This window comes from Leucoraja erinacea, chromosome 2 (genome assembly GCF_028641065.1).
Source record: "Leucoraja erinacea ecotype New England chromosome 2, Leri_hhj_1, whole genome shotgun sequence".
Classification (NCBI taxonomy): domain Eukaryota; kingdom Metazoa; phylum Chordata; class Chondrichthyes; order Rajiformes; family Rajidae; genus Leucoraja; species Leucoraja erinaceus.
In genome coordinates, this window is record NC_073378.1 from 6,719,507 (window position 1) to 6,725,506 (window position 6,000).

The window sequence follows — 6,000 nt, forward strand, 5'->3', positions numbered from 1 at the left end:
CATTAACAAAGGATATGCACTTCCCCGCGCCGAGGAACTCAGATAAAAGGAGCAGCGGCGAGCTGCATATATGCGCTGTCCCCAAAAAATCAAAACAAAGCCAGCTGCAACGTAGTTTGTCAAAATAATTCATGTCTTTTATTTAAAAAAGGAAGAGTCGACACATACAGATGGACAACTTCACAGGCGATAATTTTATTCTTAGTGTAGAATTGTTCTGTGAAGGTGGGACCAATCTCTCCTCTCCACTGGTCCTCTCAGTGTTATCAACATCGTCCGAGGCACAATGTTCTTTGCCACTCAGATCTTGAGTGCTTGTCTACTTTCCCTGCTTGTTCCGATTAGGTACTCCACGGACCAACAACTACATTTCATGGTCCAACTCCCCACCTCAGGAATTCCTTATCATCTATTCCTTTATTCTTTTGGTGATTAAACTGTTTCCTCAACTTGCTGATTCACTGAGTCGCAGAAATCATTTTCCATTCACTCTTTGAGAACCGCCTCCTCCAGATCTCCCCATAAACTTCTTTGATCTAATGAAAGGGGCCAGGTTTTTCATCTATCTTCCCATTAACAAAGCCACCCATGATAAATGTTCTCACTGCTTGCATCTCCTTTCTGAAGGTAAAAAAATGACAACATCTAATTGTGCTCTGAAAAGTGTATTTGAAAAAAAAAAGCAGATTTACCAATAATAATTGGCATCTGTATTTTATGGTTCTTTCCACTAAAGATTTGAGAATCCACATTGTTGATATGGATTTCCTCTCACTTCTAAGGTTTGCAGATCAAAATCTTTGTCAAATTCAGCCTACGCTATCCAACATTTCAACCACACAAACACTCCCACCACCTTTCAAATCATAAACAAATCTTCTGCCATCAATCCCAGTACCCATCAATCCCACTCCACCTCCAGGCCCCTCAGATCGGCCGACTTGGGGTTGCTGAATATCCCGTGGTCTAGGCATAAGCTCAGGGGCGACCGCGCCTTTGCGGTTGCAGCCCCTAGACTGTGGAACAGCATCCCCCTTCCCATCAGAACTGCCCCCTCCATCGACTCTTTTAAGTCAAGACTAAAGACTTATCTATGACTCCCAAGCCTTTCCTGACGTCCACTGAGTGAGGGCTACATGTATATATGTATGTAGTTTGTTTTGTTGTGCTATTCTTATAACAAACATGTAAAGCACTTTGGGCAACGAGAGTTGTTTTTTAAATGTGCTATATAAATAAATGTGACTTGACTTGACTTGACCTCTTCCTTTGGCCCAATGTCCAATTCCCGTGATGCATCTTACAGGTTTTGTTTTGAGTTTAGAGATACAGCATGGAAATAGGCCCACCGAGTCCTGTCCGACCTGTGATGACCTGTTCACGCTAGTTCTATTCTACACACTAGGCGAATGGGGGGAAAAAAGACAAACAGGATAACTTGGGGCAGTTAATCTTGAGGACAGTCCTTATTACAGTTGCGGAGTTGTTGAATATCCTGTGATGTATGAAGGCAGATAAATCTCCCAGGCCTGACCAGGAATATCAGACGACACTGTGGGAAGATAGAAGAAATTCCAGGCATCCCGGCTGAGATATATAAACCGTCATTAGATACGGGTAAGGTGCCGGAAGACTGGAGGGTGACTAATGTTGTGCTTCTATTTAAGAGCTGCCGGGAAAAGTATGTAAATTGTAGACCAGTGAGCCTTATTATTATTATTTATTAAAGCTTTATTTCAGACACAGGTCCATATACACATCAAATAGTACAAAGAATTACAAAGATACATTAAGAAATTGCACATTAGCCTAAAATATATATGCTATTGCACCAATGCCATCTTAGCCCAGACGTGAATCTATAGCAGCTTTTCAGAGGGCTGACTACGGCTTCAATTATGTGGTTCTCTGGCGACAGGTAAAACTAAACATCAGCTGTCTTAAGAGTGCCTCACAGGTTGGCACTCTAGTGGACACAAACAATTGACTGGCACTATGCCACCTAGGTAGACAAGTTAAAGAGAGGATTGTGGAATATAAGATACATATTTATTTGGATAGACAACGGCTGATTAGGATTAGTCAGCATGCATTTGCACATGGGAGATCATATCTTACGAGTGTGATTGAGTTTTTTGAAGAAGTAACCAAAAATGTTGATGAGGGCATAGCCAGAGATGTTGGTCTTCAGCAAGGCTCTGCAGCATGGTAGGCTGCTCTGGAGGGTTAGATCACATGCTAGCAACTGGATAGAGAATTGGCTTCATGGAAGGACATAGCATTTGGGTATGTAAATGGATTGGGAAGGTTTAGAGGGATATGGGCCAAATGTGGGCAGATGGAACCAGTGTAGATGGGGCATGTTGGTCAGCATAGGCAAGTTGGGTCAAAGGGCCTGTTTTTATGCTGCATGGCATGGAAATTAATCTCCTTTTATCCTGTTTCATTCACCTTTTCAGCACATTCTTCCATTATTTCCTTCCTTCTTTAGCTTCTCGTCTTTTATTTCACATTTTTTGGAATTTAAGTTAACATCCTCAAACTTTCATTTTCATATTTAATTCAGTTCCTGAGACAGTTACTGCACAGAACCCCTGCAATTTCCCGTCGCATTCGGAACCTGCACCTGCAACTTATGCAATCGATTATTCTTGCCTGCAGAGCTAAAGCTACTCAGTGAAATCTGAGAAACCCCTTAATCTCCCTTCCTGACTTCTAATGGGGCTCAGTTTCTGACGAACACCAGTGACTTGTTTAAATTTAACCAGCCACTTGCAATGGAGTTTTCTAACCACCATAACCTTGCCCTTGTCCTTCTCAACAAAGTACCATTTCTCACAGACACCTCCTCTTCCTTCAGTGCATTTCATCCATGCAAATCATCTGTCCCATGCTTGCAAACCTTTAAGTATCCCACTCCGGTAGGATACAGAGAAAGTTTTCAAATCTACCAGCAAACAGCTGTCATTAATCAGAAATTCTAACCGATGAACCAGATTTTTTTTTTGAGCTGTCATTTCACATAAAAGTGAGGAAAGGAGTAGTTTCGGCTTGCTACATAGAGTCATAGAGTGAGATGGTGTGGAAACAGGCCCTTCGGCCCAACTTGCCCACGACAGCCAACCTGTCCAAGCTGCACTAGACCCACCTGCCTGCTTTAATCCATATCACTCTAAACCTGTCCTATCCAGGTACCTGTCTAACTGTTTCATAAACGTTGGGATAGTCCCTGCTTGAACAACCTCCTCTGGCAGCTTGGTCTACACACCCACCACCCTTTGTGTGAAAAAGTTACTCCTCAGATTCCTATTAAATCGTCACCCCTTCACCTTAAACCTATGTCCGCTGGTCCTCGAAAATGTATCCTCAAACCTGACCTACATTTTTAACACTATCTTGTTCCCTCAATCCCAACAATTTACCAACACTCGTAACACATTATTATGAGAAAGGGGCAGAATATAGAATTTGTTAGAATGGGTGATCGATGTCCAGTGTGGACGGTGGGCCAAAGGGCCCATTTCCATTTTGTATCTCTAAACTACACCATACAATGTTTAGCCCCAAATGTTAGGAGAAACATAGAAACAGAGAAAATAGGTGCAGGAGTAGGCCATTTGGCCCTTCGAGCCTGCACCGCCATTCAATATGATCATGGCTGATCATCCAACTCAGTATCCCGTACCTGCCTTCTCTCCATACCCCCTGATCCCTTTAGCCACAAGGGCCACATCTAACACCCTCTTAAATATAGCCAATGAACTGGCCTCAACTACCTTCTGTGGCAGAGAGTTCCAGAGATTCACCACTCTCTGTGTGAAAAATGTTTTCCTCATCTCGGTCCTAAAGGATTTCCCCTTTATCCTTAAACTGTGACCCCTTGTTCTGGACTTCCCCAACATCGGGAACAATCTTCCTGCATCTAGCCTGTCCAATCCCTTAAGAATTTTATAAGTTTCTATAAGATCCCCCCTCAATCTTCTAAATTTTAGCGAGTACAAGCCGAGTCTATCCAGTCTTTCTTCATATGAAAGTCCTGACACCCAGGAATCAGTCTGGTGAACATTCTCTGTACTATGGCCAGAATGTTTTTCCTCAGATTTGGAGACCAAAACTGTACGCAATATACTGCATCTGCCATGCATTTGCCCACTCACCCAGCCTATCCAAGTCACCTTGCAACCTCCTAGCATCCTCCTCACAGCTAACACTGCACCCCGTCCCCCCCCCCCCCCCCAGCTTCGTGTCATCCACAAACTTGGAGATATTGCATTCAATTCCCTCGTCCAAATCATTAATATATATTGTAAATAGCTGCGGTCCCAGCACTGAGCCTTGCTGAAATGAAAGGAGCAGCTCCAAATTACAAATGATGTTATTGCTTTAATCAAACCCCTTTGGAGATTGAACCTCATGACTATGTTGAAAATACAGATGCATTTAATGAATGCAATATTTCCCAGCAAAAACAGATCAATTGGGGAAATGAGCATAGTACACATCTTGTTTACATAAAAATCAATAGTGATGCATGAACTTGCATTTATTATAGAGAAGAAAGGCATTTGGCTAATGCCTCATCTGGCTCTTGATTAGTCCCAGGTCCTTGCATTGGCCTACAGTTCAAGTGCATCTTTTCCCCATCATGTACTTACAAAATCTCCTTTGGGACATTCTGTTGAATTTACTCATCCTTTCATGAAAAAGCATGTGTCACATTTATTATATTGCAGCATCTTTCAAATCGTTTGGGAATGCCACATTTTAGCGAATCCTCAAGCACCAGAGTTAGGGCCTCTGCAAACCATCACTTACATAAATCATATCCTAATCCCAGTTTATTCCCACATTCTGTGCATGTGCTTGCACAACAGTAGACGATAAATGTGTAATCCACACATCCATTTGTCGTCTGTTTGGAATCATATGGTGCAACACAATTGTAAAAGCTAACTGTTTCAGGACTGGACGAGGGATGGACAAGATCATAAACAATGATCTCCTTACTTCTTTTTTTTATTTCTTACTCCCTTTTTCCTATTTTCTTTTCTTCAACTTTCTTCATTCATTCTTCTTTTTTCTTCTTTGGATAGACTTGGTTTATACTCTTTAGAATTTAGGAGATTGAGAGGGGATCTTATAGAAACTTACAAAATTCTTAAGGGGTTGGACAGGCTAGATGCAGGAAGATTGCTCCCGATGTTGGGGAAGTCCAGAACATGGGATCACAGTTTAAGGATGAGGGGGAAATCCTTTAAAACTGAGATGAGAAGAACTTTTTTCACACAGAGAGTGGTGAATCTCTGGAACTCTCTGCCACAGAGGGTAGTTGAGGCCAGTTCATTGGCTATATTTAAGAGGGAGTTAGATGTGGCCCTTGTGGCTAAGGGGATCAGAGGGTATGGAGAGAAGGCAGGTACGGGATACTGAGTTGGATGATCAGCCATGATCATAATGAATGGCGGTGCAGGCTCGAAGGGCCAAATGGCCTACTCCTGCACCTAAATTTCTATGTTTCACACACTATATATCACACGTCTTTCCATCCTTTACTATCTCATTTCTTTTTCTCATTCTTATTCTTCTTTATTATAATTAAAAAAAATAAGAAGCTGTACATAAAATGTATTATGAAAATATATACTAGGCACTTTGGTGCCATATGATTGTACTTACTTCTAATAAAATATATATATATTTTTTAAAGGATGTAGGAAGAAGCCAGAGCACCCAGAGGAAAGCTTGAGTTTACAGGGAGAACGCACAAACACCATGTCGACAGCACTAGAGGTCAAGATTGAACCCAGGTCATTGGTACTGTTAGGCAGTGGCTCTACCAGTTGCTCAATTGCGCTGGATTTTACTTCAGTCATTAACATCCTTTCAATAGTAGACGGTGTTCTGGAGAATAACATGCAAGCCAACGTTCAACTGAGGGGCAACACTGTGGTGCAGCGGGTGGAACTGCTGCCTCACTGCACCAGACACCCTAATTCGATC

The 6,000-nt window shown here is 42.1% G+C and overlaps 1 protein-coding gene across 1 annotated transcript in view; it reads right to left on the reverse strand.

Annotated features, from left to right (window-relative positions):
* nkd2b (NKD inhibitor of WNT signaling pathway 2b) overlaps nucleotides 1–6,000 on the reverse strand; it is a 170,833-nt gene that overhangs the window by 45,097 nt on the left and 119,736 nt on the right. The window lies entirely within an intron of this gene.